Raw genomic sequence first — 18,709 nt, forward strand, 5'->3', positions numbered from 1 at the left:
CCCTAGACATCTAAAAAAGAGAGAACTAAAATTCTGAATGCATTTTTGTTTGCCATTTTAACTAATTTACATGAACAAGAAACATTTTCTGTTACAGCAAAAGAAAGAATAATTTCCTATACTAATCATTTTACATGTGAATTTTTTCCCCATCAAGGTAGATAGGACCTATTTCTGAACACTTAAAAGAAGATAATACTAATGGAGAGAATCACTTTGAAATGGAACCGAACCTTACCAGAATCCCATCTACAGGCAACAGGTGGTTTGTAGGGCTGGCCTTTATGTAGATCCTGGAATGAGAGGTTTCATGGCTGCAGGCTGGCTTCTGGCATCCAATAGTCCCCATTGGTTTAGGAGAACAAAACCCAGGGACTGACCTTCAAAATGAATTTAACAAGTTGGAGGAAAAAAAAATCTGTAAATATAGAGCAGTTCTAAAAGAGAGTGGGTAAGAAAGTGACAGAGGTAGAGGAGGGAGTAAGAAAGGTAGTTGCAGAAGCAGATAACATTTATACCAGAGAGGGGAAGAGTTTGGGGTTCTATGAAGACTAGGCAGCCTCCTTCTGGGGAAGATTTTAAGGATGGGGGGCGGGGCACTTGTCTTTGGCAGTTTGGGTGAAGTCATGTCAGGGCAGGAGGATGAACTATATAACTTTTGAGGATCAATTAGTGATATTGTTTGCAAGATGAGAAACAGAAATCCAGCCAGTTTTCTAGGCTGACAATGGGTGAAATTCTTCCTAATATCAGAATTAATTTGGGTATTATATATTTAACAATTATTTGTTGAGCAGCTTTGATGTTCCAGGCACTGCTCTAGGTTCTTAGGATATACCAGATAATAAACAGTGATTCTTGCCCTTATGGGCCAACTCTGTGTTAAATGCTATACTTTAATTTTTTTATATGGGATAAATATTATCTGCTCTATTCCTTAGATAAAGAAACTAAGGATATGGGCCTGCTTGAAAACTCACTGGCTTTAAAATTTAGTTGCACTCTCAAGTCTGAACTTTCAGCCATCACACCATCTAGATTTCCCGGAAAATGGGATTGGATTTTTCAGTTGAAAATGAGATGCACATTTCAAATGGTGGCTAACTTCCTATGTAAGAGCAAAAGGATCAAAACTTAAATATATATATATATATTTATCCATACCTACATCATTCAAAGCAGGTAAAAAGGAGGTACATAAGTAATTAGCTGAATATTATCACCTCTGATAACTGAATAAAGACTATCAGATACATGAGAAACAAATATTTCATATACATGATCTGAAATCAGATGAAAACACTTACCAAATTACTTTCACTTCCGCAGAGGTGAAATCTTCCATGGAGATGCCTGTTGAAAACCCGTCCTCAGCATTGATTAGTGAAAAACATTTGTTGACACCATTTCTTTGCTTCCTTACTGCTAATGTGTATCTGTGTGCTTAATGTTATGGATCCCAGGGAAGGACTGGCCAAGGATTGTTGAAATAACCTAAAGCTTCCTTTTATTCCAAACTGACTGAACCATAGGAAAGGTCTATTTCCTTCTTTATAGAGGTAACAAATCTATACAGTATGTGTCTGTAAGCAAATTTAGTCCTTTAACTTTACATGGTCCCTCTGCCTCGACACAAATGAAGGCTGGACCCTCCCTCTTGCCCATGTGGCTGGATAGGCCTCATATATCAGGCCTGGGGTAGTTAAATGACTTCCGGATCTTTATCTTAAAGTGGAGCCAGAAATGTTTCCTTAAACTGGGAATGTATTTATTTGGGGTCTTCACTTTTGGGTACCTGGCAGTCATGATGGTACCTGTTCCCAACTGCCATAAAAGGAAGCTCTTGAGGGAAATTCTTTTTGAAAGAGGCTCAGATTTCTAACAACCATCTCTAAAAATCTCTTCATTGTAGGATATATACAACAGCCACTTAAATGGTATTAGCAGAATACTAATTCTACTCATGTCCTGTGTGTTCATTTCAAATGAGATATTTTGTAGTTCTAAAATTTTCTTTCCTTTGCATTTTCAAGAATAATGCTTGTTTTTTGTTATGGGTATTTGGTCTTAAAGATATGTAGCATCTCTAAACATTTTAAAACCCCCTTTCAATAATTACATCAACAGCTCAAAGCCTGCAGATAACTTTTTCTATTTAGACAACCACGTATCATACAGTCCCAGGCCGGCCCTCGACATGTCACATCAGTTTCCCATCTTTATGAATTATCTGAACCTCTCTGTGATATTCAGTGATAGTCTAGGTAAGACTGACAAGTTTCCTTGGTCTGGGCTTCTAACATCAAATTTGGACTGGAGTGTTTATTCATAAAGCAAAGGGGCAGGTCTGGGAGTTCAGTTCATACTCTCAGTTAAACAGAACTTTTCTTCTTCCTTAGGCTTCAAACACAAAATTAATTTTGAAAATATCTGTATAGAGAGTATTCCATTGCTTGCTAAATCTTATACCATTATAACTCTCTATTCTTATGTGTTGGTATACAATGAGATATAGATATGAGAATTTCAGCAACTGTCTTGCAGGGTTAAGCTGTGCTTCTGACTGATTTTGAAAATTGTCCTCTTGTGGTAAAAGTCCTCCAAAGAAAATTTCATTGGACCTGAATGACAGTATAATGATTTTTCTTTGATATCCGTGATTAACAAGTCCCTGAAAACAGAATTAGACATATGTTATGCCCAACTTACTACCTAATAGTTGGGACTTTAGAACAAAATTTTCTTGAGCAAATTTTTGGGTGATTAAGTATGAATTAAAAGTTCCAGTGAAAGATTTCCAGATGCCCCTGCTTTCCATTTTGATTATGTTTTTAGTTCCACAGAGACTTGGCAAAAAAAAAAAAAAAAAAAGAATCACTTTACCTTATGTACTTTTACAAGCAACAACTTTGACATTTTAAACATAGTGACATTTCTGAAGGTAATATGCACATTGTAAGTCAGGATGAAGGCAGAATTAAACTAAGACAGTCTGAGATGAAATAAAAGTAAGCAGTTGATAATAGTCATGTTTATTGTATGAATATCTTGAGAGCTTAAGTTTAGTGGCATTTGAGGTGTTTTAAACTATCAGTATCTTGCTTCTACAACTTACCCTGCTGTGCAGAAGGCAGAATGGGGCTGAGTGAACCACCCACTATAGTAACTGCCAATTCAAAGTAGTTTTACAGTTTGGCCATAGATAAACTTTGGCAAAAGCACTTGTGGGGATTTCTGGTCATTATTTATCCTTAAAGTCAATTTCACCAATCAATAAAAATGAATTATTTATCAAGGAATAGATAAAGCTCTTTAATACCCTCATGACATTGACATAGAAGCCCAAAGATTCCTTGTTTGAGATTCTGCATGTCTTTTGTGCTTAACTGAATCAATTATTTTTCATTGTGTTCTTTATTTCACACATGTAACACTGGATTTGTTTTGAAATTATGCAATATTATTTGAAATAATATTTATTTCAACTCATGTCACTGTAGTTTATTAAAAATTTACTCAACTGATAATTAAAGTATATATGTTAAAGCAATAAAGATGAAAGAATTCTTTATGCATTTAGTGTTTCGCTTTGGTGGTGTGTCTCTTGAGTGGAACCAAAAAAGGGAAGGTAATGAATTGCTGAGTAGTCTAACCAGTAGTCTAGGTATCACTTCCATTCCTACTCTCTTTCAGTTACATATCCCACAACTTGGGAGGGTACTTTTACAAACTACTATATGAACACAAGTAACATAGACGGTATCTGATAGAGTTAAATTTTTGGTTTAAATGGCATTTATTTTTGTTCAATATGGACATTAGGCTTTTGACTTTAATAATCATGTCTATGTAGCGGAAGAACTCTTCTCTAGCTTAGGACTTTAAGAAAGAACCGATAATTTTTCTGAGACTGAACATATACTCCATGGGGGCATGGGATACCATTGGTTCTATTGATGTTTCTGTATTTGAATATTAATGGATTCTGAACATCCATCTTAGCTTCCTCATCTCCACGCAGGTGATAATCTTTTTCAGTGTGAACCTCATGGAGATTGTCTCTGGATACTCTCCCAGTGTTTACACACCATTGTTATTTACTCTGGGACATAATTTTATCCCTTCGGGGCTTCCACTTCTTCAGGCACTTATTGCTAAGTCACAGTCAGCTTCTGTACTTTCTTAAAACATAGTCTGTAAGTTTAGAATCTTTATCACTCAGTTCCTATGAAAAACCATGCCTCTCCCCTCATTCAGTTCTGCTAGACGCTGGCCACCTGCTTGTTAATGAAAATGCTAGCGTGAGGCTGCCTTCCTGTGTCAGACTGTCCTGGGCCCCAGGAGCCAAAATTCACTCTGGCAGCAGCTTTCTCTCCACCTTGATCCATTGTCGTGATGACTCTGGGGGTGGAAGTGGAACTAAAAGCACTGTTGGCAAGAAGAATCTGTTTCTGCCTGGAGGCTAAGCTGATGCCCTGACATTTCCTGGGCAACACCATTAAACACTCCATCCAGGAGCAGTAACTCTCAGATGTAACTTCTAGCCACTGCACGTCCAATATCCTATAGCTTATGAAGGAAAGGCTGCTGTACTTTGCTGTCAAGTAACTGGCTCCCTGTTCTGTCTGAACCCCCTGGTTTTGGAAGAGAGATTCCTGAGGTGTGGGCCCAGAGAAACAAGTTCTCATGAAATCAACAGGGAATGTCAAAGCCAAGGGCAACGGCAAGGGGAAGGGCTTGCAGAGAGTAGATCACGCCCAAGTTTATAGTAAATTGCCTTTGGTCCCTGAGGATCCTGGAGGCCTGAATCTGCTACTCTGAGTGCCACAGATGGTGAAAGAAATCCCCACGTCCCTGCCGCATCTCCTGCCTTCTCATTACCCCTTCTAGTTGGTGGTGATGACAGAATGTTAGATGTGCTGATGAAGTCTACAAGTCACCCTTTGTAACAACGGAAAGGACAAACCCCAAGGGACACAGTGATCTGTTCTCTACAACACAGACCTAAACCCCTCAGTTGGTGGGGTGCCCTCTCCAGGCACTGATTCAGAGTAGGTGTGGGCAGAGAACTGATAGGTTTGTTGTTGTTGTTTCTTTTTATTTGGCTTCAGGGGAAGCCTCTGTGACAGTGCTGGGAATCCACAGCTGGGTTCTGGAATGTATCCATCTTTCCATTAAATGCTCATAGCCTCCCCTATCCACCGGGCTCATCCATTATGTGGCAGTCACTCTGAGGCTTATTGCTCTGAGGGCTAAATTTGGAAGAGGAAGACCCGCATGCTGTAGCAGCCCCAATGCCAGGGAAACGTTTGCACTCTTTAGCTCTATTATACTCTAAACTCTCGAGAGCAATGATAATATTGTGTTCATTTCTGTTTCTCTAGCGCGAGCACAGTGATTGGCATAGGAGTAGCTCAACTGATATTTTTGGAAGGAAGGAGCAAATTCATGAATGAGTTTATTGCAAATGAAAGAATCTAGAATTCCACTGATCTGATCTGTGATTTGGGCCCTCTCTGAACCATCTCATCTGAAATTCTGAGAGTTTGGTAATCCTCAAGTTTACAGAGTCAGTAATAGTGTCAGGGACAGGATTTGAAAACTCCTAGTTCTCCCTGTCACTCCCCCACAACCATCACTGTCACATTAGATAAATGAAAGTCACTGATGAGGAAAAGCCATGGGCTGTTTTTCACTCATTTGTTTATCCAACAGTCAAAAATATTTCTTGAGAGACCGTTATATGCAAAGGTGCTGTGGGTGATAGAAAGAAGCATGAATATTTTGGAATCAAGACAAGAATTCATCAAGTTAATTAAAGTAAATAGCAGAGGAAGGGAAATAAAAATGCAGCTCATGGCAATCTCACCCATGGTACAAAAAAGCAACGCAAGTTTCAGGACTCAAGAGGGACCTTTATAGAGGTTTTAACAGGAGAGTATGGTTTAGCAGGATGAAGAAAGATAACATTCCAGGATGGTGGACATAACCCAAAGCACAAAGGTAGGAATGAGCACGTCACATATGAGGGTTAACTGGCTGGACTGAAGTGTTCTAGATGGCCCCAATAGGATAGGAGCTCAGAAAGATATAAGTGGATTAAATCACAGGGGATCTCAATGTCAGGCTAAGGTGCTAAAGCTTTAATTTATAAATAGGGAGATGATATTAATGTCTCCTAGCAAACAAGTTCACTAATACAAGCAGAGTTATAAAATGACTAGTTGGACAGTGAAATGCAGGGTTGATAGGGTATTCAGAGTAAGGAAAGTGAAGAGGAAAAATCAGTTGTAATAATCCTGTGTGATATAAACAAGTGCCTGGTTGAGATGATAGGAATAGGAATTAAAACAGTATTTTCAAAATAAACTATAAAGCATCAAACATAAGCAATCACAAGCCTTAGGTTCTATCTACAACATGGATACATTTTGCATTTTATTATTTAATATAACCTTGTTTATTTTAATAAAGAATATCTTACTATAAAAGCAATATAACATTTTCCTATCAAATAGTGACAGTCAAGTAGGTGGCATCGTGTTTATCCTATGACCTCACATGGCCTCTGAGATCTACTGGGATGGCTGTATCTGACTTAAGAAATGCAGAAACAGCCCAGATGTGTGACTCATTGTGTGGCAAGATGGCACCATGGTCAAAAACATGGCCTCTGGCATTACCTTGCCCGGTCTTGCATCCTGGCTCTATCATTTTTAGCAGTAGCCTTTCTTGGGCAAGTTGCTAACCTCTCATTATCTTGAAATTCTCATTTGTAAGACAGATGACATTTCAGAGTTCAAGTGACAAAACAATGATGTGTTTTACAATCAATGCCCCTCATATTCAATGAAACGAGATGGAATCTACCACATAGGATTGTTATGAGTATTGAATGAATGAATGTACGTAAAATACTTTGAAGGATGCCTGGCACAAGGTAAACAATATAAAATTTAACCATTATTAGTATACATACATTTTATAAGCTTCAAGATTAAACACACAAAACAGACTTCTGAAAGCTTCTTTATAGGAGGACCAGGCAGAAAGAAATGCCTGGAGCAGGAGAGTGCGAGCATGCCAGGGAATGGCAGAGAGTGGCTGACATATCAATTCAGCCAACAGATACAGAATGCCCATGGGATGGATATTCTTCCAGGTACTAGGGATGACCAGGTACTGCTGAATAAAAATAAGCTTTCTTCTTCGAGGATTTAAAGATTAGCAGAGAAGATAAGAGTTAACTAAATAATATGTCTGAAAGTGCAAATTTGTATCTTTGATAATGGCCACAGAAGAGACACACAGATGCCATGAGCCTAAAATTAAGGGCTTTTGGCAGAATTAGGAAAATCTGGAAAGGCTGGTCTGAGGCAGTGAGGCTTAAGCTGAAACCAAAGGAATGAGTAGAGTTTCACCAGGTGAAGTGGGATGGGAAGAGCGTCGTAGGCAGAGTTAACCGTATGTACAAAGCTCCTGTCTGTGGGCCGGGGCAGGTACACAGTGTTGTGAAAGCAGGCTAGCGGAGAACGTGAAGGCTGGTTTGGGGGGAGAGGAAGTCAGAGATGTATCCACGTTCCAGCTGGAAATGGTGGGGGAGAGAATGAAGGGACAAGATAAGTCCTGTCCTCGTGATTCCCCGAAGGGCAAGCAAGGCAAGAAGCTGGCTCCCATGGCTGCCTCCTCAAGAAAGCTCAGCTGCTGTTCAGCCCTTCCTCCACCCCAGGCCTCTAGCCCTCATGCCAGCCTGACCCGTTCTTCTCCTGGGAGGGAAAGAATGACACTAAGTTGCATATTTACAAATGGACAAAGGACATGGGCTTCTATTTCTGCCATCCACTTAACTCAATATGATGGAAGTATTTCAAACTAAACAGAAGGCACAACTCCTCAGCTACAAATTGTCTATGTGAGTCACAGCCTCTGCTTTGGACACCTTTCTCTGCTCAGGGCTCCACCCCGTCTAAAGCATCTCCCCTGCTCACCCCTGCACAAGGGCTGTTTCTCTCACTGGTGGGTAGGAAATGTGATTTCCAGTCCCTCCGTGAAAATAATACTTTACAGGAGGAATTGGAGGTCAAGTGGTTCATCCTTAGGAAGAATTTATAGTGGGAGGTCTAAAAGGGAAAGGCGCCTTTGTCCTTTATTATGAGGTATTTTAGGGGAAAAGAGAAGAAGGAGTAGGAAGAGAAGATGCAGGAAATTTGTAATTACTTATACATACATATATATAAGCTCCATTTATATACATATAATCCTTCTATAATGTCCATCGTATATGTAAATTGTCATTTCTATATGCATATATAGATATTAAAAATCTCTATTACATTATATACAGATACAAATATATTGTATATACACCTATCCCTGCGTGTGCATGCATGTGTGTGTGTGTGTGTATATTCTCCATTGATTATAAAAGTGAAGATATCAAATAGCTCATAGATATCTGGTTAGTACCTGGTTAGAGGGTCGATCCTGGACAGGCCTTCACTGGAGTAGACAGGAAGACGATTGGATGTGACAGATACTTTCCCCACAGGGACTCTGAGGAAGGACTGCAAAATTGTTAGAAGTGAGAACACTGAGTGTGACCACCCAATTTTGAAGTGTTTAATATCTCTGTACCTATATTTCACTGTACCTATGTATCTGTAAATTGAGTACTTATTGCTTAGATCTGTAAAAGTATTAAATAATACAAATAAAAGCACTTAAAACGATGCTTTATATACAGAAAGCTCTGTATATCCATTAACTTTTCCCATTGTTATGGGTCAACCACAGGTACCACGTGCTCAATAAGGAAGTCATCTTTTGTTTTATAGCTGCAGGTTGTTTGGTTTCAGTTTCCTAACACAGTTTTCGAATAATCTACATCAATGGAGCGAAATTATTCACTTTAGGAATATTTGCTGTCATGTATACTAAATACAAACCACTAAGTTAGATGCTTTAATGAACAAGATGCCACTGAATAATCACTCTTTAAAATGGGTGTTATCATCATCCTCATTTTATAATGGAGAAAACTAAGGTTCAGAATGTAAATAAATGCTCAAGAAAGAAGATACGGGGCAGAAGACTCAGGTTTTACACACAGATCTGAATGTAATAAGCACCTTTAAAAGACACTGTGTAGCACGGATGATTAAGCGCTCTGAGTCAGGTTAACTGGGTTCCAACAGCATCTCCTCACGTTACTGATGTGAAGACAGGAATTTAATGTAATGTCTCTGAATCTCGTTTTCTTCATCTGTAAAATGGAGATAATAATAACCGTCTCTTAGGGTTGTTTTAAGGATTAACTGCAATTATGCACATAAAATATTTAGTGCAGTGCCTGGTCCATAGTAAGGGCACAATGAAAAACAATGAACAGGATTATCAAATACATATTGTATAATACATACTATAACATATACGAGATGTATGTATGTGTTTTGGGGGGTGTGTGCATCATAAACCTATTTCATCCTCTTCCACTTTGCTGAGACGTGCGTTGCCTGGCTACAGGAACAGTTCTTCGGCTCTCAGGAGGCTTCTAAAGTTATTGTGATTAGCATCCCTTTGCCCATCATCTACTATTACATGATCAAAACCCCTCAAAAATGGAGTCCAAGTTGTAGGAGACCTTTGAAGAGAACCTGGTAGGTAAAATTATGTTATCATTGAAGAGTTGGGATCTCACTGCTCTGCTCCCTTCACAGCTGCTTATCTTCTCTTAACATTCACCTAAAACAAAGACAAGAGCAGGTAATATTTGTTATCGTCAATATCAATATCATTCCTACACCAACCACTAGTGAATAGTTACTTCACACCAGGCACTGTGCTTCATGTTTTACATGCATTATCCGACTCCTCACAAAATTCCCTTAAAGCTACTCATCTTAGCCACAGCAGATGGTGAGAAAATCGAGGCTAAGAGAAAGAACAAACTTACTCCATATGGTTGTGACTAATGATGTTATAGCAGCAAGACTGCAGTGCATGTATTTTAACTCTCAAATGCTGAAGTCTATATATATACATACACACACACACACACACACGCGCGCATACTTGTGTGTGTATATATGTATGTATTCACATATATTTATTTTTCCAGTAGGTATGTTTCTTAAGAGTAAAAACTCTTTGTGAATCTCCACAGTAGTGTTGGATGTTAAATTAATGCAGGTGGCACTTACATGTTTAAACTACCCATTTTCCAATGGTTTATTACTTATGTTGTGTTTGCTTGCTGGGATTGGTTGGATGGTCCCAATTCTCCCACTACTTGAGAACACCTGCAGTGAAGGCAGAACATTTTCAGTGTTCACTGAATGTTAATTGAACAAATGAGTAAATGGATTAAATTAAATTCCAGCTGCACTGATGTAGCTGCAGGGTCTGTATATAAATGACACTTTTAAATAATTGGTGCAATTGAGAACAAAATAGCCAACTCCACAGACATGTCTTTCCCCATTACATCAAGACATAAGGAGAAAACATAATTCATGTACCATTAGATCTTTTAATATTAGATCTCATAATACTTCTCAGATGTGCTGAGGTCTGGGAAAAAGGGTAGGAAGCAGAAGAGCCATGGAAGCATCTCTATTTACTAGAACATGTGTTGTAAATAACAACATTATAGCAAGAAAATTATTTCATTGGGTTTTACTAGCCAGGAATATGGTGACTGCAGAGGCCTCTGTGAAAGTCCATGTCCCTGAAACACTTTCATTTTCCCAATCCCAAATCGATTTTTCCTGGGCAGAGTGAGCCTGTTAAAGACTTAGCAAACACCACTGACTGTGAAGAAAATAGTAACCTCTCTTTCATCTTTCAAAAAAGGTGATAAAGTTTTATTCTATTGACTGAAAGTTATATATACCAATATTCTTGATCACCAATACTCAAGCCACATGCTTTCCTTACTAGGTTCTCGAGAGGGTCACTGAAAGAGTGTATGTGGAAGTGCTCTGGGAAAAGTATAGTCTTCACTTACAATGAATCTTGAAAATCTGCATAGAAGAGCATCACAGTCTAAATGTTCTCTTAAGCCACAGAGCCCTGTTTTCAGATATCTTGTGTAATCTCAGTGTGAATGAGAGATGAAACGGAAAGCTGCTTGAGTTCAAGACAGAAAGTCTTCACCTTGGGCCTTCCAACCTATGTTTCCTCAGAGGCAAGAGGATTCTCACAAAATAAGAAACCCCAGATATAGGCTGGTGTCTGTGACCTCACAGCTATATGCCTTCATTTATATTTCACTTTGCCTGAGTTACTGAACAATTTGAATCTGAACGCCTTTAAGTTCAAACAAACCTCAGTCCTATCGACCCACTGCTTACTATTGTCTGGCCCAAGGATGATGCTAATATTTATTAATATATTTGAATTTGGGCCCTTTTGTAGACCTTTTATGACTGCTAATGCTTTTAACTGGAATTCCCTTTAGATTGACTGCTTCCTATTTTTCCTTCCAGAAAGCATTCAAAAGAAAGAAGAAGGTGAGGCTGGATGGAAATTCAGATCTACTTGGACAGAAATGGGGGTGAAGCAGAGGAAAATCCAGGGAGTACACCTGCTTACTAAGACTGTTCAAGGACTAGTCTGTCTTCAGCACCTTGAGAAAACTAAAAATAATCATAGGGCATCATGAGACCCAGCCAGGTTCCAGAAAAGATTCTATCCTTTATCAATGACAAAACTTAGCTCTAAATTTTGCTTATTCTCTTATTGTTTCTGCACCAACCATCATCTCCTGATGAATTCAGGACATTAGATGCTAGAACAACATGGAAATCTTTGTACTGACTTTCCACATTGCTTTTAACCCAAAGCTTTGGGGAGAAATAGGTGGGTGGGTAATGTTTGTTGACTACCTACCATATGGTAGACAGAATGGCAGGCCTTTACACACATTATTTTGTTTGACCTTCATACTAACACTGTTATCTTCAATTTACTGAGGTTCCTGGACGAACTTGACTAAGACACACAGCTAATATGCATCCAGACAAGGATTTAAATTCTCTTCTCTTTGGCTCTAAAGGTCCTGATTTTCTTGCTGCTGAAGTATGTGTATCTTCCTGGTCCCTTAGCATGAACACTCCCAAAACTAATTTCAGATCTCCTCTTGCCATCTCTCAATACCCATTTTCCCAATCAATTATTTTATTTCCTTTCATATCAATCACTTTACTTTCTACTTGTATGGGTATTTTCATTTTGACAAACTGAATGAAAAGCATCTAAATGCCTTTTGATATTTAGGGTTTCCACACTTTCAGACTCTGATTTGACATGGGAGGAGCTGTCTCTCTCTAAAGAGCGAGTTGCCAGACACTTGCTTATCTAGAGTTAGCTGCAGTTAGGCCCAGGCAGTATCTTTGGCTACAGCACTCAGATACAAGCATTCTGGTCTTTGTCTCAGGAGCTAAATGCAGCAAAAACCAAGGGCTTAGGTGCTTGCTTCCTGGCAGAGGTAGTGAAGGGAGAAGAATTTTTCACATCAAACCAGGTTTGAGATGTGGTTCTGGCCATTTCTCCTGGTATTCCAGCTCTCCCACTGATTTGAGCTGCCCAATATATTTACAATAAACTTATTTTAGGCTTAATTCATCCTAAATCAGCTTCTGTTTCTTAAAATGTTTAACTTGAAAGAGAGAGGAGATGACGATGGCAAAATAGGAAAAGGTAGAACTCACATCCCCATACAAACATATCAAAAATTCATCTGCATGTGGAACAAATCCCACTGAAAACTAACTGCAAACTAGCAGAAAGACTCCTATACAACCAAGGCTATAAGAAGCATCCATACAAAATCAGTAGGAAGACAAGAGAAGCAATCATGTCAGGACCTGTGCACCTGCGAGGGGACACAGGGTGGGGGGGTGGGGTGGGAATTACATGGAAAAGGGAAATTACATGAAAAGGATCCAAGGGAATGGGCAGTTCCAGCCACATATTGGGCACCTCAGTCCTGGGGTACAACACAGGAAAGACTAGCCCCCTTATCTGCTTGGAGGGTCAGTGGGACTAACAGGAGGGCTGTGGGAATCCTGGACTCCACCCATGAGGAGCACACATGAGTTGGTTTGCTCCCAAAATAGGGCAACAAGGACCAATTGAAATTGTGCAGGTGGCTAATTGGTCCCATGACATCACCAGTGGGCGCCCTAGCCTGAACCAAAGGAATGCTCCAGCCCTGTTTAGTTTACATCACAGTTCCACAACTAAGGAAAAGAGCTTGACCATGACACACAGAGACAGCTCAAACCTGAAGCAGCATCTGAGCAAGGCAGGGGTAGCCACTACTCATACTTGCACAAGCAGTGCATCAGAAGTAGCCCCAAACTCTTGTGGCCAAACCACCACAGCCTATACCTCAATACACACAAAGAGTCCACATGGGCCCTGCCTGCACTGCAGTGCAGCTCTAAACCAGGGCAGGGTAGTGCAGAGGCAAAGGGGAGAGATTGGCTGTGAGGGACAAAGGAGATTCCAACCCAAAGCAGCAACTGAGTGGGGCAGAGCATAGGCAGCTGGCACAAGCACTGGCACTTGCATAGGCAGTGCATCAGACGCAGCTCAGACTTCTGTATGTGGTTGGAGCACCACAGCCCATGCCCCAAAACACAGTGAGTGCTTTCATGGGCCTCTCTTGCTCTAGCACTTCTCCCCTATGGGGCAAGTGTGCTGGTGCTAGGAGGGGGGAGATCACACACTTAAAGAGAACAGAGCCAGTTTGGACCTGACACTCAGGGCTTCTGCTCCAGCAAAGAGGGATAGGCCCCTGCCTCTGATAGGGTGATGATGGCCACTAAGCAGAGGATAAAGGGGATGCCCCAGCTCACATCTATTTCAAGCCCTAGATCCCCCTTTTCCAACCTCACCTCCTACCAAGATGATAGCTCCCAGCAAAACAGGAAAGACATGGCTTATGTTCAAGTTAAATCCAATTCTCCCACAAAAGCCACAGAACATGCACAGACTGCACAAGGAGGTTCCCACATAAGGGCACCCCTTTGAGATCTCAAATAGGAAAATGTTTCACCTAATTTTATAGAGACAGAAAAGTTGAGCAAAATGAGAAGACAGAGAAATTGGTCTTATTTGAAAAAGCAAGAGAAAACCCCCTGAAAAAACAAATAATAAAGAGAAATAATGTACCAGGTAAGAATTCAAAACATTAGTAATAAGAATGCTAATTGAATTAGGGAAAAGAATAGAGGAACAGAGTGGGATTTTAACTAGGAGCTAGAATATATTAAAAAAAACCCAGTCAGAATTAAAGAACACAATAACTGAAATGAAAAATACATGAGAAAGAATTAATAGCACACAGGGTGATACATATTAATGCATAAGTGATCCAGAAGATGGAATAATGGAAATCAATCAGAACAGCAAAGGGAAAAAATATTTTTTTTAATGAGAACAATTTAAGAGACCTGTGGAATAACATCAAATATACCAACATTTACATTATAGGGGTCCCAGAAGGTGAAGAGAGAGAGAGAAGGGGATTGAATACATATTTGATAAAAATATGGTTGAAATTTTCACAAACCTTTAGAAGAAAACAGATATGCAAGTCCAGGAAGCATAGAGGATCTCAAACATGTGAGTCCAAACAGATCCACACCAAGACATATCATAATTAAAATAACAAACTTTAAAGATATAGTGAATTTGAAGGCAGCAAGAGGAAAACAAAGAGTCATATATAAGGGAACCCCCATAAGGCTGTAAGCTGATTTTTCTGCAGAAACTTTGCAGGTTGGAAGGGACAGGTATCATTATTGAAAGTGCTAAAAGGGAAAAACCTGCAACCTAGGATACTCTACCCAGCAAAATTATCATTTAGAACTAAAGGAGATATAAACTTCTCAGACAAGCAAAAACTAAAAGAGTTAATCACTGTTAAACCTACTTTAGAAAAACATTAAAGGGTCTAATCTAAGTGGAAAAGAAAAGGTATTAACAAGAAGAAAGAATCCACAGGAATGGAAAATCCCACTAGTAAAGAATAACATGTAGTAAAGGCTGAGGATTAACTACTTAAATAAGCTAGTACAAAGAATGAAAGAAAAAATTTGTAAAAGCAACTGTAACTAAAATAAATAGTAAAGGGATAAGTATGAAGATATAAAATATGACATCAAAAGCACAACACATGTGGAAGGGAAATAAAAAATGTAGATCTTATACTACTTACAGGATACTCATTTCAGAACTAAAGACACACACAGACTAAAAGATAACTGAAAGAGATATTTCATACAAATAGAAATGACAAGAAATTAGGAATATCAATATTCATGTCAGATAAAATAGACTAAAATGAAGTTTATAACAAAAGACTAAGAAGGGCATTATATAGTGATAAAAGGATCAATATAAAAAGAGGATATTATACTCATTCACATATATGCACCCAGTAGAGGAGCACTTAGATATGTAAAGCAAATATAAAAAAGACAAAAAAGGAGAAGTTAACAGTTATATAATAACAGTAGGGAAATTCAACATCCCCACTGACATCAACGGACAGATAATTCACACAAAAAATCAAAAAGGCAACTAAGGTCTTAGATGACACAATAGAGTAGTTGGACTGAATAGGTATCTGAGGAAATTTCACCAAAAAATAGCAGAATACACATTCTTTTCAAGTGCACATGAAACAATCTCCAGGATAGATCACATGCTAGGCCTATCTATCATCACATGCTAGGCCTATCTATCATCTAAAGGAATCAGAAAAAGAAGAACAAACAAAGCCCAAACTCAGCAGAAGGCAGAAATAATGAAGACTGGTGAGTAAATAAATAAAATGGAGACAAAAAATAAAAAATATCAATGAAATCAAGACCCTTTTTTTTGAAAAGATGAACAAAATAAACCTTTAGCCAGCCTAAAGAAGAACAGAGATAAAATCCAAATAAACAAAAGAAGATATAAAAGAGGAAAAATAACAACCAATGCCACAGGGATGCCAAAAAACATAAGGGATTACTACAAATAGTTATATGCCAACAAACTGGACAACCTAGAAAAAATGGACTAATTTCAACCTAGAAGAAATGGACAACATAGAAACATACCACCTGCCAAGACTGAATCAGGAAGAAAAAGACGATATGAACAGACTGATAACTAGACATGAAATTGAATTAATACTTTAAAGACTCTGAGAAAAAAAAATCCAGAAGAATTCTACCAAACTTATAAAGAAGAGCTAATAACTTTTGGTCTCAAACTATTCCAAAAAAAATGAAGAGGGTGGAATACTCCCACATTCAGTTTATGAGGCTATGTTACCTTGATTCCAAGACCAGATGAAGACACTACAAAAAAAAAAAAAAAAAACGAAATTACAGGCCAATATCTCTGATGAATACAGAAGTAAAAATCCTCAACAAAATATTAGTAAACCAAATCCAATGCTATATAAAAGGGTCATATAAAATATTCAAGTGGGATTTATTCTATGGATGCAAGGATGGTTCAACATTCACAAATCATTCAATGTGATATAGCACATTAACAAAACTAAGGGAATAAAATCATATAAGCATCCCAACAAATACAAAGAAAAGCATTTGTCAGAATTCAACATCCATTCATGATTACAACTCTCATCAAAATGGGTATAGAGGGAAAATATCTCAGTATAATAAAAGCCATTTATGAGAAACTCATAGCTGATATCATACTCAACAGTGAAAAGCTGAGAGACTTTCTTATAAAATCTGGAACAAGACAAAGATGCATATTCTCTCCACTTCTATTTAACGTAGTATTGTATTTTCTTGCCACAGAAATCAGACAGGAAAAAGAAATAAATATTATCCAAATTGGAAGGGAAGAAAATTGTCAATATTTGCAGATGACATGATACTCTATATCCAAAACCCTAAAGTATCTACCAGAAAATTATTAGAATAAATGCATTCAGTAGAGTTGAGGATACAAGATTAACATACAGAAATTGTTGTTTTCTATAGCTAAAAATGAACTATCAGAATGAGACTGCAAGAAAATAATCCCATATAAAACCACATCAAAAAGAATAAAATATCTAGGAACAAACTTAACCAGAGGTGAAAGACTTATACTCTGAAAACTATGACCTATTGATGAAAGAGCTTGAAAATTATTCAAAGAAATGAAAAGATATATGGTGCTCTTGGATTGGAAGAATTAATGTTGTTAAAATATCCATACTACCCAAAGTTATCTAGAGATGTAATGCAATCCTTATCAAAATATCCAGAACATTTTCCAGAGAACTACAAAAAATAATATTAAAAATTGATATGGAATGACAAAAGACCCTGAATATCAAAGCAATCTTGAGAAAGAAGAACAAAGCTGGAGGTATAACCCTTCCTGACTTCTGAAGATACTTCAAAGTTACAATAATCAAATCAGTAAGGTACTGGCACAAAAACAGACACTTAGCTCAATGGAACAGAATAGAGAGACCAGAAATAAACCCACACAACTATGTTCAATTAATCTAAGACAAAGGAGGCAAGAATATACAATGGAGAAAAGACAGTCTCTTCAGGAAGTGGTGCTGGGAAATCTGGACAGCGACATGTAAATCAATAAGTTTAGAACATTTCCTCATATCATGTACAAAATACACTTGAAATGGATTAAAGGCCTAAATGTATGACCTGAAAATGTAAAACTTCTAGAAGAGAACATAGAACACTCTGACATAAATTATGGCTATATTTCTCTGTGGTATACAATATATCCTTGATGCTTATCTATTTTATACAGTGTTTGTATCTCTTAATCCCATATCCCTATCTTGCTCCTCACCCCCTCTCTCTTCCCATTGGTAGCCACTAGTTTGTTCTCTATATCTGTGAGTCTGTTTCTGTTTTGTTATATACATTTGTTTGTTTTATTTTTTAGATTCCACATATAAGTGATAACAGAGTACTTGTCTTTTCTAGAAGACTTATAATAATTTTATATGGATTACAACCTATGAAAAGATTGAATCACTGTGTTGTACACTAAAACTAATATAATAATGTAAATCAACTATGCTTCCTTAAAAAAAGAAAAAAAATACATAAAAGTAAAAGGTAAAAACCTTTTAACTTGGACAAGTATAGTATTTTTTATAGCCATAGCAGTCACTCAGTGGTAGTTATCCATCACAAAACTCCAAGTAAACATATACCATATATGCAGAAGTACATACATCCAAAGACAAACACAGCATGCTGGAAGTCACCAGCTGCTAAATGAGCACCTTAACTTCACTGCCTATACTCACTCAACATTAAATGCCTACATCCTAGTGCTATTTTAAAATTACATCAGCTCAATACACAAAAGATGATTGTGGTCCACTATTTTTTTCTGTGTGAAATCTAATATTAACCTCTAAGTCCCATTTCCTTTACTAACAATCTCAACCACCTAATTTTCATAACCTAGACAGTCATGTGCCATGAAAACCTCTCTACTTGGGTCTCCTCCTCATACCTTCTTTTCCTCTGCCTTTATGTGTGACCCTTTATATCATAACTTATTGATTCCTCTTAAAAACCCTACTCCAAGCTCACCTCCACTGGAACTCCGTTTCTGATTTATTTGCCTAAACCTGAGATATTTTCCTAGATTTGTGATAAAGTGATGTGATGTCATAAAGCAATGAACATCTATCATT

This window comes from Hippopotamus amphibius, chromosome 5, assembly GCF_030028045.1.
Source record: "Hippopotamus amphibius kiboko isolate mHipAmp2 chromosome 5, mHipAmp2.hap2, whole genome shotgun sequence".
NCBI classification, from domain to species: domain Eukaryota; kingdom Metazoa; phylum Chordata; class Mammalia; order Artiodactyla; family Hippopotamidae; genus Hippopotamus; species Hippopotamus amphibius.